We start from the raw sequence: 15,458 nt of genomic DNA, 5'->3' as shown, positions 1-15,458 counted from the left end.
CAGACAGAAACAGCAGATTCAATATTTCACATACAGAATGAGTCAATTTATTCAAAAACACATTTTCTTAGATTTAAAGTATGTAAAAAAAAAATAGATCTGACAGTTTGACGACCACCACTCAGAGAGTATTACAGTTTTGTGTATTGAACTGTATGTGAAGAGAGGATTTTTAAATGTAACTGAGAAAATTACACAATCAAACTTTTATGCTAAGACCTACTGTAAGTAAACTGGTTAAAGTAGCGTGAGACAGACTTTATTTACGCCTCCTTCAGTGAAAGGCCTTAAATATCATCCCCACAACCATAGAGACCTCGCAACATCAGCTTTAACAAATGGTGTACACTCGCAGAGAGACATGTGCAATTAATAGCAGCAATATGATTTTGATATTGTTCGTTTTTACCCAACAGATAATTAATGCAGGTGGTTTAAGGTAATAAATAACAACCTACAGGCTTGTAGGACTATAGGAAACAAATCACAGTCATAAATACTGGAAAAGAACACATGCAGATAATGCTAATTGTGTTCCTGTTCTCTCTTGTAGTTATTCAATGAAGGTTCATATTGGTGACCTAGTACACTCATTTCAGATAGTTAATAAAAACATATTCTGCTCTAATTGTTCCCTTTTTGTGTGTAAACTTGGGTGTGACTCACGCTTTCACAAAACACACTTCCTGTGTAGATATTGAATTGATAGATATTAAAAACTTTGTTGCATTTCTCATGAAAACACAACCTTCTGTAACTGTTGTGCTCACAATAATAAAAAAAAAAAACATTCAACTGTAGATTCAAATATGACACACTACTAAAAGGTTTTCATGAATCTATGCAAATATTTAACAACTGCTGCAATTAAAAAGATTTTGACCACCGCAGTCATAATACCATTTAGCACCCATGAAAATTAACTTCTCCTTTCAAGAGATTAAACCTCAATCCCCTGAGGTTAATCTAATGACTTTTGCCATAAAAAATTATTGGAATTTTTGCTCCATTTTAAAAGGGTTAGTAACCTTTGTGAGATATGAGGTCATTGGGGTACTGCTACTAAAGGAATTTAAATACCATTCATTCATTCATCTTCTAAACCCATTTTGTCCCTTTTGGGGTCACGGGGCTACCGTAGTTAATCCCGCCCACTTGTGGGTGAAGGCAGGGGACATCCTGGACAGTTTGCTAGTCTGTCACAGGGAATTTAAATACTTTTAAATACCTAAAAAAAAAAAAAGTATATAATCTTGCATCTCTACGGTAAGTTGAAAGTGCCAAAAATATTAAAAATAATCAAATGCATTTAATATTTGATTACCTTGCACCAGACTACAGACTATACAACTGAAAGGGTTTTCTTCATTGTTACATTTTGTTATAAAAATAAAAAAAATACAGGATTTTTCTGAAATTTCAGTTTTGTGGTTTTTTTGTAAATACACAAATAGTATATCGAACCGAAACAAAAAAACAAAAAACTGAATTGTGCAAAAATCACCTGTAGGGGTTTCATTGCTTTTATTTTGGGTGCATGTGCTTTACTATAATACATACTTTAATATTGTTCTCCAGAATTAAACATATTTATTTGTTGGCTCAAAAAGTAAAATAGTAAATGATGCCAAATTAGTTTGACATGTAACATTTCTATTTAGGTAAAGATTTTATTCATTCTTGACCATCTTAATAATCAATTTATTAATGATTATGAATTATTTATGAACCGAGGTTGTATTTCCTCGCTTAGCCAACCAAGTCCGTGCGCATTATGGCGGAGCGGCGAGAGGTGGAACAGCTGTTCACCTCCTCAGTCCTGTAAAGCCCTCTGACTTAATTATAGCAGACACACACACACACACACTCACAAACATGCACACAATAAAAATAACAGCTCCCCGTGTCTCAGCTTTTGTCTGCATGTTAATCACACTCTCTCTTTCACACACAGACAAGCTGTTTTAGTGTTGAATCTTAACACCATGGATGCTCCTAAAAAAGAAACACTCGCTCCCTCCCTCATCTCCTGCCTCCGTCCTCCTCTTCCTCCAAACTTCTTCTCGTGGAGCGAGTGACATCAGGTCTGCTTGAAAATTTACAACACAGGGATGTGCCAGAGAGCCAGAAAGAGGGAGAGAGTGCCCTCCCGGGGGAAAGGGAGTCTAACGCAGATGGCAAATAAAGTATGCAGCCTGAGGCGAGAGCACATTATGCTAATTCTAATGTCAGCTGTACTTTAATATACGACTCTATTTAATCACCCCATTATTTCCTATTTCCATATGAAAAAACAGGGAGAGCGAGGGAGCTGCTCATCACTTTATTTGGGAGAAGGCAGAGCCCTGTGCTTTATGGCGTGAAGGGGGGGGGGGGACCTGCGCCTCCCCCTGCGTCTCCACAGATATCTTCCTCCCTCCTCCCCCTCGTTGAGTGCTCCTTCCTGTATGAGTATTTATAGCAATTATTTCTGTAAAGGTTACAATGTGTTCATGCTGTTTTCTGGACATCTCTTTATGAAAAACACAAGGCTAAATATTGTGACATGTTCGGCATGTCTGCCAGATGAGAAAAGCTCAGCTGTTGTGTTTTTTTTGTGTTTTTTTTTTGGTACCAACAGCAAAACAGGTTTGGATTTCTGAAGGTGAAAATGCAATTAAGCCATTCATCATTTTCCTGGTAAAAGTTCTAACTGACTGACAGAAATGATGCATAAAGAAAAGGTTTTTTTTTTTTTTTTTCACCTATTGGCTTTAAAAGCAACATGCAAAAAATCCTGATACTTATTTTTGCAATGCTATTTTCTAAAAAAAAATGTCATTGCTTTACAAATTATTATACTAGCATCAAACCCAATCAGTTCAGGGAGAAACAGAAAATAAGTTTGCAAAAATACCAACAAGATTTCTATGACCATTCGAATACTTTAAGTGGCACCAATTAATGAGTTTGGGTTAAAACTGTAAAAGAGAAAAAGAGGGTATTTGAGGGGATTGAACCTTTAACTAGTTGGACAGAGATCACCTACAAACCGCACAGGAGCTGTGACAGAAAATAATTCACTAAAAATTCTGAACCAATAAGAAGTTTTAGCTGCACATCTGTTCTGTTGGCAAATGCATGAAGATACCTCGACTAGGCGTTTATGCTTCTGAAGGCTGCCTTCATTTCAAAACAAAGGTCTTTTATAATTGTTGTCTTCAACAGTACCTTAATTACGCTAAACTGAATCTAGTCACTATCCATTTCTAAAACGAGAAAAAAATGTACCGTTTAATTTTTTTGTAATTGTTGTTGCTTTTAATGTAATGTGTCTAATGACTTGTTTTCAGTTCATGTTTGGAAACGTCTTCTTTATAAATCAAGCACCTTGTGTTTGTCGAGGAAAAGTGCCATATAAATAAAGCGTTCTTTCATAGTATATTAGTTAAAACATCAAAGTTTTGCAACTGTTTCTCTCTTCTGCCACCCTAAAGTGACCTGCACGGATAGATTTGTTGTTGCAGCAATTATTCACTTGTTTTAGATCCCTAAGCATAGTCCATGTAAGCCTTAAGACATAAGTTTATTTTATCTGTGAAGGTCAATTTACAATCTCAAAATATATCTACACCAGGAAGCAGTGGATGCAGTTTATTTTTCACAGAACGACTCCTGGATGTGAGTATTAGTCTAATTGAGCTACATCCTATTTAAATTAAAAGGAAGTGAAAAAAGGGAGGTTTGCATGGATATTTGTGTAAATAAATAACACAATTCTGAATTTGCCTCATTCTACAGGTAAACACAAATACCTTCACAGTTATGCGTAGTCAGATGGTTTCATCAAAAGCTGCAATGGGTCCCACTTTGAACAGTATATAATTATTTATAGTATTTATCCAGTTTTTATAAATTAAAATACAGTTGTAAAATGCCAAATGAGGAGACAAGGATGCGTGGAGCATCACCCAAACTTTGAGTTATTAGTTTTTAAAAACAAAGGGAAATTCACTGTTATCATAAATGTCAATAAAATTAGGACTAATTTTAAAAAAGCTTGATATGACCTCCATAAAAGAGATAAAATCACTGCAAAAACTCCTAAAATATTTGCTTTCTAATTGGTTGAAGAGAAAAGAAAACTGGGACAACAATCACTTAATGCTTAACAAACATGATCTATCAAAAACAAAAAATTAAATAAAAAAAAAAGGTTTGTTTTTTTAAAGTTGAGCAGAGATGAGATGATAACATTTATTGGCAGTGAATGTGTCACCAGGAGACTAAAAACGAAACCACACGCAGCTCGTTGCATCCAGCTGAGTGGCTGTTTGAGCAGCCTGGCTCTTTGCCTCTGTTGAGTTTGGCTCAGATTCACACACGTGCACACGCACAAACACAAACAAATCAGTGTTTATTATACTGGTTTTTTACACGCCAATTTCCCCCTCCCTTACAGTGACAGTACAGCAGCTGTCAACAAAAATAAAAATGTGCAAGGGTAAAACGATCAAGAAAAAAAAAAACTATTTCCTCTTTCCTCTGAGCTGCTAAAAGTGCGTATTTCTCTGTAAAGTTGTGCGTGTGGAGGCCACAAAGAGGAGAAAACACTAAAAAGGAGGTTTCCATTTCTCCATCCCTCCCTGTTTCAGGTGATCTTCCTCCTCCTCCTCCCCGCTTCAGTTTCACACAGCATAAAACTCTCATTATCTCCTGATTCCAGTTTTCGCTATGATTCAATTTGCTGTAATTACTTATCCCGCTAACAAAAAAAAAAAAAAAAGAAAGGAAAAAAAAAGATGAGAGACTCGAAAAGCAAAGGTTCAGAGGTCAACTGGCAGTTAGCGGCGTTCATTTTCATCTCAGTTTATTCATCTGGGGCAGCTAATGGCCCAATTTTCTCCCCCTCGGCCCTCAATAAATATTGCAGGAATTACAGGTTAAATGGGTAAATTAAATCACTGCTATTACAGACGACGGAGGGAGGAGAGGGGGAGTCGAATATGTACAATTACAGGGGAAGTGTGCGATTCATGCACTGAGTGTCAGCAGATTATTGGATCCGATCATTGGCCGCATCAGTGTGCTCCGTGGACAAAGACAAGCAGGAGGATGGACTTTATGGTCATAACATGCAGCCGTTTAATCGAGTTCAAGGAAGAAATATCATTCAAACGTTGGCAAAATAAAAAGCAGAGGTCTTTTTTTATCTATTTTTTACAGGTGGATTTATCAAAGGCAACTATTGTTTTTCTTATAAAAGCTGTGATTATTTTAGTATAGTTCAAAAGAATAATTACAAAAGAGAAAGAAGATATCTCACGCAATTTATCGCTAATTCGGAATGTACCATTTAATCCAAGACTTCACTTAATTTAGCATCATTTTGAAAGAAAGAAAATAATAATTAAAAAAAAGCACAGAAAAATATTTTTTTACCTAATTGGAAAAGCATTCAGGCATGAATGGGTTAAACGTGTGTTTTTTTTTTTTTTTTTAGCTCTGAGGCTAAAAGATTTCAAACATTTAATGAAACATCTCAAAAACTTGTTTCATTGTCCCTCTGACTCTGGCTCAATGAAATCATCCCTACATCAATGCTCTAATGTGTCCACATTGCTCAAAAGTGACGATAACCTGCTGAAATCTCCTGTTACCATGGTAACAAAGAAAAAAGTAGCCTTTATTGAGGAGAGAAAAAATCAAAATCCCTTTGTGGGTGAAAAGTTTTACAGCCGTTTCCTAATTTAAAGTCATTTACAGCACAAAATGAAACAATTTGCTTTGTTTTTGAAGTCACAAGTGTCGCCCCCTGGCAATCGCTTAAGGGAATGTAGCATAAAATACCCATAGGCTGTTTTTATTTTATTATTTCTCAACCTAATTTAAAGGGAACTGAATGTCAACTGTCTTTTGGAACATTATACTTTACACTTTTTATCGATGAGAAGATAGGGGGTCAATGTAAGACATTTCATAACAAGTTTAAGATATGTACAGGCACATAATTGTGTGTTTTTTTAATTGAGGTTTTTTTTTTAAGTACAAATTCCAATATTTTTGGCCACAGATCCTTCAAACCTACTATGAACAATCTGGAATATATATATGTATGTATATGTGCTTTTTGGGTTTTCTTTTTTTTTTTTTTTTTGGTGTGGGAGGTCTCTGTACTTTGGCATTTACAGCAATGAACAGAGGTTTAAGACTTGGTGTGCCACGTCCCCAGTTGGCCTTTTGTCCCACTTTTAAGAAGTTTTCTGACATTCTTTTTGCATAACTTAAGCAAAGTTTTGAACTTCAGGTGCCACAGGAAGATGCTGCACACAACTCCTAAGTCTGCCTGCCAATCATGCACTGAAACTTTTTCCAGCAAGTCAGTCATGCATTTCCACCAGCATGTGCGTGCACGTACCGACCGCTGCTGTGAGGAGACAAGCACCCAACCTTGCTTTTGTGGGATATCCGTTTATTTCCTGCGTCTTTCCCACCTAATGAGATCATTTCAAAGCAGAGCTCATGCGGCGCCGCATTGATAGTTTTCTTTAAGACGTCTGTTAGTTTTGAATGAAGTGGTTTTAGTGCAGGCTTTTAAAGTCACCCAACAAGTACTTTAACTTGGACTTAATAGCTCAAAACTAAAGTTATTACAGGACCACATGCAGGAGCAGCAGCTTCAGTGAAACTGTAACTGAACATCCACAAATATCCGGATTGCTTTCGCGGTTCTGCTTCATAAGCATGATGTTCTAATCGCTCAATCTCCACATTTCAGCCTCTTGTCAAAACACGACGGAGCCACCAGACACTGATAACTGTTTTTTCTTTAATGTAATCTGACGTGTGTGGCCAATTTTTTCCCCCTCTCTTTTTAAAACCTAAAGTTACACTCGTAAGAAAGAAGTTCAGGTCACATAGCATTACTGTTCTATATCCCTGAGCTGGCTTCTTTGAAATAAACTTTTGCTTCATCATCTGGACAAGAACAAGCGGTAAGAGGTGAACTTTCTGTCTGAACTGACTGTCTGCTTTATTTAACCCATCATGACGACCAGGACTCGAGGTCCGCGCCGGCAAAGGGGCACATGACAAAAAAACAATCCACACTGGAAAAAATAACAAGAATAAAGTAATAAAAACTGATTGAATATTTATTTCTTTTGTAAGTGACCGTGGTATAAGCGGGTTAATGGCCTTCGAAGAGTGCATTATCAGAAATTAACGCACGCCTTGGAAGCCCGAACTAATGGAATGCATATAAATGCTAAAACCAATAAATGAACACGAGTAAATGCAGACATTTGTTTTAATTTGGCTGCAGGATGTTCCTTCTTTCTCTGCCGACTATCAATCTCTCCAACATAAATAAATCTAAATATTTGGTTCTATTGTTATTTACAATAAATTACTTGCCTTTGTTTCAGTGCAGCTATTCACTCCATTTTTTTATTTATCCATTCAGTAAAGGATTATTGCTTTTCAAGGTGGTTTGTGTCAAAAACAACGGCGGAGGACAGCCGTGACCGTCTTCCAGCTCCACATCGGTCAGATCAGAACCAAATTAGAAAGCATTTTGCTCATTAGAGGAGTGTTGTAGCAGGAGGAAGAAAGTCCAAAACCCACTCACAACGTGACAGGTCCTCCAGTCAAAATAAGAGCGACCGCACGGCCACGGTGGGCATGCGAGACCCCGTCTCTCTGCCCTGTTAACAAATTAGAGGGATTACCAGAAGAGAGTGCCAGAGCACAGCAGCTAATCCTGCACACTGGCCTGCATCGCTGCACCTGGGTAAAACGAATCAATTTGAGAGTGTGAAGAAAATAAATAAATAAAAGACACTTATATTTAAGGGAATATGCAGGAGGATTCATATCTAACAGCTGACACCAGTGGACAAAAGGATCATTCCAATGGAGGTGGACTATGATGCACTAGAATGGAGTAAGGTTGTGGCTTAAATGGACAGAGATGCGAGTTCTCTCAAAGCTAAAATGAAGGAGAAGAAGGTTTCATAAATGCTGCTGTTAAAGAAATAAAACATGTTGTTTTCACATAATTAAGACTTAAAGACCCACCTCAACCATCTTTTGATCTATTTTCAAATCATTCCCAGTGGTCTTTTATTCAGGATTATGCCGTTCTTAAACAAAATCAAAAAATCTCTGTCGTTTTTAGGACATAGTTTCTGCAGAGCGGCAGGAGTTCATTAGAAATTTGGCTCTGAGTTGTGGGTGCAACCAATGAGGCAAAGCTACCCTGCCCCCCTTCCCTTCCCTGTTTCTGAGCAGGGAGCTTGTGACCCACCCAGTGTTTTTTCTATGTCACAATTAGGTCCTTTTCAAACTTTACATACTAATATTAATAATGCTGAATAATGCTGAGTTTCCTCCCCTCCCTGCTTGAGACTAAGCATCAAGGGGTTGGATTGGGGGGGTTAATCCACCAAATGGTTCCCGAGCGCAGCTGTATCTGCAGCTCACCGCTCCCCCAGGGCATGGGTCAAATGCGGAGAGCAAATTTCTCACACCTAGGTATGTGACAGCTATTGGTACTTTAACTTCAACGAAATAACTTTTTTTATATATCCTGTAGGTCCTCCATCATAAAAAAAAAACACCATAAGAACATGTGAAAACCACCAAAAAGATCCTTTTCATCAGAGTGGCTCTTTAACATCAAAAGTGATAAAGAAAACACTCCTGGACTTCATGAACCTGCACCATCATTGAGTTTAAGAAAATATTGATCAACACTGAAGAAATTTTTTTTAAAAAAGAATCTCAAACTCAAATTATCTGCTCGAATAACAGGCAAAGGCTTACAGTAATCACAGCAACCCTCCATGGACAGGAACAGCTCAGGTTCTGTTGTTCTTTTAGCTTCCAGTGTGTTTTCTGGTTCATCTGCCAGGCAGATGAACACATACGTGTTGATGAGCTAAAGAGAGGCAGCTCTCAGGGGAAAAGCAGAGCTTTTGTCTGTCCAGGTGAAGTCTTGATAGGTGAAGAGTTGGCGTGGCCACAATAGAGAAGCTGCCTTGCTGGAACAGTAGTCCGGCACATTTTTGGATCCGTTTCACCCCCCCCCCCCCCCCCCCCCCGCGCCTCACCTGTCCCATCCACTTTGTTTCCCAGCCGTCCTCCCTACACTCCAAGCATGTCCAACAGTGCGTCCTGCCAAGCAGAGGTCTGCTGGAACACGCCGCACACGTGTAGCCACTCTGTCTGAATAAGACGTATCGCAGATTTGTCCAACCCGCCAGCAGAAGACGAGTCCTTCTTTGCTGTGTGCAGACGCTGGTCTGCACTTCACTGATGAACATAATCCAGGTCCACAAATCCAACATTGCAGCCTCTGATCAGCTTTTCCAGTACCAGAGCACAGGTAAACATAATGTTGTCTGAATTTTATAGATTTTATAGATTTTACGCAGCTACCTTGTACTGCTTTAACAAGTTTGTAGTGGAATTTACAGAAGAGCGTGAGTAGACGGGTGACAATGAAGTAGTGTACCCCAGGGTCGGAGTGTTTTGGTCCAGCTTGACTTGTTTAAAAAAGAAATGGCAGCAAGAAATAGGAGTGAGAAGAGAAGAGGGGCAGGTCGAGGAGATCCAGACCAGAAGGGGGTTAGGGGAGGGCACGGATGGAGGGATGTGGAGAGCAATGAGGGGACAGGTCTGTGCTGGAGGCCCTTATAAGGCCAGGATGGCTGCAGAGAGTCACTGTGAAAGCATACATCCAGACTCTGTCTCCTCGAGTCATGCTGACTTGGAAAATGGACTTCTGCAGCGTTCGCATGACTCACACAGTTCCACAGCGAGCCTCATAAATGGCAAGAGTTAAATTAAATATCATTTAAAGAATCACTTGGGTTGATTATACCTTTTTCTTTTCATTTGTTCATCTTTCCCTCCCCTTTTAAAGTCCCTGCTTTGCACAGCACATAATTCAAAAGCACTTTAATAAAAGGAAAGAATGAGAGTTTAAGGACCACTTGACTTTAACCACACATTTGGTTTGTTAGAAAGGTGACTAAAAATATATAAAAAAAAGAAGAAATCCAAAAGTTTCTCTTCCTGAATCTGTAAACCTTTTTTTAAAGACTGTTGCATGAAATCATCTCTCAAATGTCTAACTCCAGTGTTATGGAAAGCAACTTACAGCTAAAACCAAAAGGGCAGATTTAAAGTTTCAAATTCAGTAAAAGAGTCTTCTAAATACTTTCAAATCTCTTGCTACTGTTAGCTCTGAGTCATGCTCATCAGGAGAAACAGAGTCCCCTTAAGCCTTTCATTGGGGTGGGGAGGAGCTCCTTGCTCCTCCTGCTGTCTCCACACTAACTGGAAGCAGGCGCACTCCCCAAACCAAAGCATCGTGCTTTCATTTGTTCCCACTAAAACATACGCACAGCGTCTGCAGTGGCGTCCTTGTGTCATAAACACAGAGACTCCGTTTTATTTCTGCCTCTGCTAAAAACAAAAAAAAGAAAGGCAAACCAGCAAGTCAGACAGCAAATTAGTCATGAATCAGATAAAATGGTCCCTTGTGGGCTGATTTCACCAGAACCAAAGCTGAAATGGGCTAAAATGCACTAACTCAAAAAAGTTCTCACAATTCTAACATTTCAGTCAGACAACTCTTGCAGTAAGAAATATTTATTTCACATACTTAATTTTCACATTCTTTACGTTGGCATTCACATCTTTTTCTTTTGGCATAAGGGTCCGTTCAATTCCATGAGATAATTTCCATAAAACTTTCGGGTAACAAAAACCCCCTTAACGGAGCCCACAGGTGGAAGCCGGGGAGGAGGGAGGGGCGTAGAATGAGCGCTGAAGGTAAGAAAGAGAACGAACAACTGCGCACCTGGGCTTAAATAGGACGCTGAGCAGGTGAGTTAATTGACTGAACCGCCCTAGGGGAGTAACCTGTAAAACAATGCTGAGTGTGTCTGCCTGAAATTACGACAAGTCGCTTATTTAACGAATCGTTTCTATGAGAACAAACGCAGCACTGAGGATCTGCTGTGACGCGCAGAGTCTTTAGATTTGGAGGAAAAAATGAAGCCTCAAAGAGTTTTGAAATGATTTATTCTACTTTTCTGTAAAAACTAAAGAGCTTTAACCCTTGTGCTATCTTAGATGACCCACCCCCCTTACATTGACGTGTTCTCCCTACCATGACAAAGGTGGATAAAGGTGGAAAGATTTCATGTCATCCATGGACACCAGTGAAGATCACAAATCATTGAAGAAAAAAGGTTCAGTGCACTGTCTAGTGGGTCTAGATGACCCAACTCCCAATGTTAAAGTGCCTAGGATAGCACAAGGGTTAATCAGTCCCAACTTTGTAACATTTTTCAAAGAAATCAGCTTCCAGCCCAAACTAAAGCATCTCAACACCTAGATCACGTTAAATATTATCAAGTAATGTTTAAAAATCAACAAATGTCTTTAGCAGAGAATTTACTAGCTTTGGTGAGGCGTTTGAAGCCAAAAAGTCATTCTTGAAGACTGGCTCTTGCCTGAAAGAAACTCTTTCAGACCCCACTCCAATGAAAATTGTGTTTTTAACATGTTCTTGTGGAATTTTTCTGATGATGGAGGATGTCTACAAAGAAAATTTAATTTAAATTGACATTTATGAGTATTTGTTTATTCTAGTCGTTGTGAATCAGGAGCTGACAAAAAAAGGGCAGTTTGAAAAAGTTCTGATGCATCCATTTGCAGACAAATAGATCCATGAGCGTCTCAGTTTTCCTCGTCTGACCTAGCACTTGGCTAAAACCAGTCACCATTTTGGTTGCATGGGTAGTGATTGGGGTTGTAAGCCAGCAAGAGAGGGTGTAAACAGAGAGCTCTCAGTTACAGGTGACAGGAAGGGACTTCGGGGTTGCTCCGCCCACAACTCAGAGGTAAATAAACCATGTCCTAGAAAACGACACCAGATTTTTTACATTTTGGCTAAAATTGGCATATTTGTAAATAAAAGACTACTTAGGGCGCTTAGTAAATAGATGAATTGATAGCTTGAGTAGGTTTTTAAAAAACGTCCTTCAACATTAAACAAAGTGCTTCGTTAAAACCTCATTTTATTTTAGGATTGGTGCAGCTTCAAGTATCCCCACAATCATGGGGGATGCAGGTCAGGTCAAGGGGCAGGACATCGCCAGTCACTGCTTATTCTAGAAAATCAAGGATGGATCACGGTGCACATCAACCAAAAGACTTCAAAAGGCTGGATTTTATCCACAGTGAACATTTATAGTCGAATGTGGAGAATATTGATTGATATTAGTGCTTCATCCTGCAGAGGAGAAATTGTCTGATCATAAATATCTGATTTATTGAAGTCTGCTGCCCAAACATTCAGCTCTTTAAGGTCCAAAGCTCCACTAGAGGCCTGCTCATCAAGCCGCTCATTTGATCGATGAAGGCTAATGGATCAACTGCCCTCTGCCTGGTCAGGCCGCTGGTCTGATTTGCATCAGACGGTGTTGTTGCTCTCATGAAACCGTGAACACTGCCGTGGCACAGGCCGATCCCAGCTGGAGGAAAATGGCTCAGAGCCTGCAGTCTTTGTGAGCGGCTGCTTGTGTGCATCCAGAGGATGCAACGGTATGCTCTGAGGTGGGGGGGGAGGGGGGTAAAGTAATTAGGCAACCAGAAAAAAAATCAGCAATTTTCTTCCAGGTATTTTTTTCTTTTTATTTAAAAAGCACAGTAGTGGTGAAAGAGGGACATCAGGAGAGCATTCTGGCAGTAGATCCGTCCTGCGTTCCCGCTCAGAGACACAGATGGGGGGGGTCTAAAATCAGCCTGAACTGCCTCTTATTCCAAAAGTCTCTACAATTCAGTGCAAAAAAGGCAGGAAGAAAGGATGAGGAGTGGGGGTCTGTCTGTTTCCAATCAGACTTTTGGCCTGCAACCAGCATTGTTTACTCTGTCGGCCCCCCACCTCCTCGCTCTGAATTGTAAATGATCCCAGCAGTGGGTAATTTTTGCCAAACCAACAGGTAGAAGAGGCTTTCCAACACAGGAGGGTCCTCTTATAGATTCATGCTCTAACAACCTAAAATAAAAACTATCACATACATTCATTACCGATTCCCTGGGAAACAGGACACAGGCTGCTTTCTCAGAAGAAAAACTACACATGTTATTGATTTATTTGCAGATAAAGAAGGGAAAAAAATGGAGACGGCAGCATCTGGGCTTCTCCTTCAGCTCTCTTTTTTGTTATCTGTGATGTTGCGCAGAGAAATCAATAGAACAATTGTAGCTAGCAAGCTTTGTTTATCTTCTGCTCTAAGTGAATAATTCAGGGGTGTCAGCAGGAGTGAGGCCAAGCTTTGATTCCAACCAAAGGGTTTGCTGTTCAGGGTGGAGGGGGGTGGTCCTTTTACCCCCTCTTGATCCCACCGTTGTTTCTGCAGAAGTGCAGCAGCTCCGTCCTCACAGCAAGTATGAGCTGTGAGGACAAAGCTTCTGGAAAATACCAAAGATGCTTCAAACGTCTGCTCCAAGTCGCTGAAGGAGGATTTCAGGCTCAGAGGTTTCTACTCTACTTTTGCTGGTAAATGTAGCTAAACGAGGAGATGATGCTCTAACAAGATCAAGGTAGTTTTGAGGATGTTCTTCTTTACATGCATAAGATTCAGTTTATGTTATTATTTTTCAAAAGGAAGGATGGACGTAGAACACCAATATTCTCTGGAAAACATCAAACTTCTCTGAAAGCAACTAAATTATTTTAAGTCGTGTAAACTTTAAAAATCTTCCCAATCGTGACATAAATAAGGAGTCCAGCATGTAAAAACTGCAGATGAAATAATGACGTTCATTTGCTTTTCACAAGTTCATCTACACAGTTAACCTTTTACAAACATAAGAAATAGGATCAGATTTTATATTTAGTCATGTTTAAAGAAATTAAAATATGACTAGTAAAGTAAAAATAAGTAAAAATCCGCGCTTTATAATTTAAAGCCTAATAAATACAATACAGCCTCATGAAGTCGCAACATCTAGAGCCCAAATGACAACTGTGCAAAGCTTATTTGTATATAATAATTGCGAAAAAATGAAATTGTAAGGTAAAAATACACAAACCTGAAAGACATAAACGCCAACATTGTTCAACAGTTATACTGACATGAATATGATGTCATTTAAAACAGAAAAATGTGATGGAATAGTCCAGCTGAGGGGGTCTTCAAGAGGTTTTTATGAAGCTTCCACACAACTCCAGCAGTCGGGGCTTGAATTTGGGTTTGACTCGAGCTTTGACTGCATGTTGCCCCTGCGACTGTACAGCCCAGTAGTAACTGGAGAGACTTAAACCTTCCTAAACAAGGGGATCAGCTTGTATTTGTCAGGCTGTGTCACCCTCAGCTGCATGCACACGCATGCACTCGTGCACAAGCAAGGCGGCAAACAGTTCCAGCAAAGTCACTAAACCTCTGCGTCCCACCTCCGCCACGAACGCACAAAGCCCTCAGTCCCTTGTAATTGAGGCTTAAATCCTTTCCTAACATCCCTCCATCCCTCACTCTTCACCAAACAAAGATTGCGCCAACACAGGACCCCCTAATCCCCCCCAGTTTAACCAAGTGAGAAATTAGCTTTTGCTAAGTGGTGATTTGGCCGCTGCTAAACGCCAACAGACTGTTGTAGAGAAGAGGGGCAGCTATGAGTCGCTCAAACTCTGCAACAAAGTGTGGTAATTCCTTTCTGACACCAGAAGTGCTGCTGCCTGCAACAGTGCAGCAACAGAGCCGTCGCATTACTCTGCGCTGACATCTCTGTCTTTCTCCAGTTGGTCTAAAAAGTCTCTGGAAGAATATCAGCAAAGCAACAAAGGCCAGTTTGTTGGATTTCTTTTAGCCAAAGTTCTTGCACCTATCTGCGCTCACACACCTTCGCTGCCATCCTGGACTTCCTAAAAAACGAAAGCGTGCACGCAGAGCCGCAGTCAAAGCCACCAGTGTCAGGTTGATGGACGACACGAGGAAATGCTGCAGATTCAGATCCTCAAAGCTGCTGGGGAAGAGCAGGCTGTTGGAACGGGAGGGAAGGAGACAAAGCGCAGCGCCGGCGCGGAGACTCAGCGGGAAGAATGTGCCACAGAAAAGCTCCGCCTGGACAAAGCTGGAGGAAAAGCTGCATCGGTAAGAAAGACCAAACAATGCAAACTTTCATTCAAGGCGGGACAGAGTGTTACCTTGGCCTCAAATTATTTTAATTTTTTTCCTCCAATTTCATTCCAGGACACCAGACACCAAGAGTTTGAAAAGAAATCTGAGCTTTTGTTGTCTGTTCTTGCTGTTATTCCCTTTTCTTTTTAATGGCAGCCTGTCTGTTTAAGTGGCCACTTCTCTTCTAAAACCTCACTTTTGTAAATATATAGAAACATATTTTATCAGGAAAATGAAATCTAGAGAAATATGCACGTATCCTTTTCTGTTAATCATTTA

General features: G+C 39.8%; 1 protein-coding gene across 6 annotated transcripts in view; it reads right to left on the bottom strand.

Annotated features, from left to right (window-relative positions):
• The window catches only part of bcl11b (B cell CLL/lymphoma 11B), a 40,684-nt gene that overhangs the window by 5,473 nt on the left and 19,753 nt on the right, over positions 1–15,458 (bottom strand). The gene's annotated exons all lie outside the window — the stretch shown is intronic.

The sequence above is a fragment of the Oryzias latipes genome, chromosome 22 (genome assembly GCF_002234675.1).
Source record: "Oryzias latipes chromosome 22, ASM223467v1".
NCBI classification, from domain to species: Eukaryota; Metazoa; Chordata; class Actinopteri; order Beloniformes; family Adrianichthyidae; genus Oryzias; species Oryzias latipes.
Note: the sequence above shows the minus strand (reverse complement) of the source record. Positions and strands in the feature narration are given on the sequence as shown.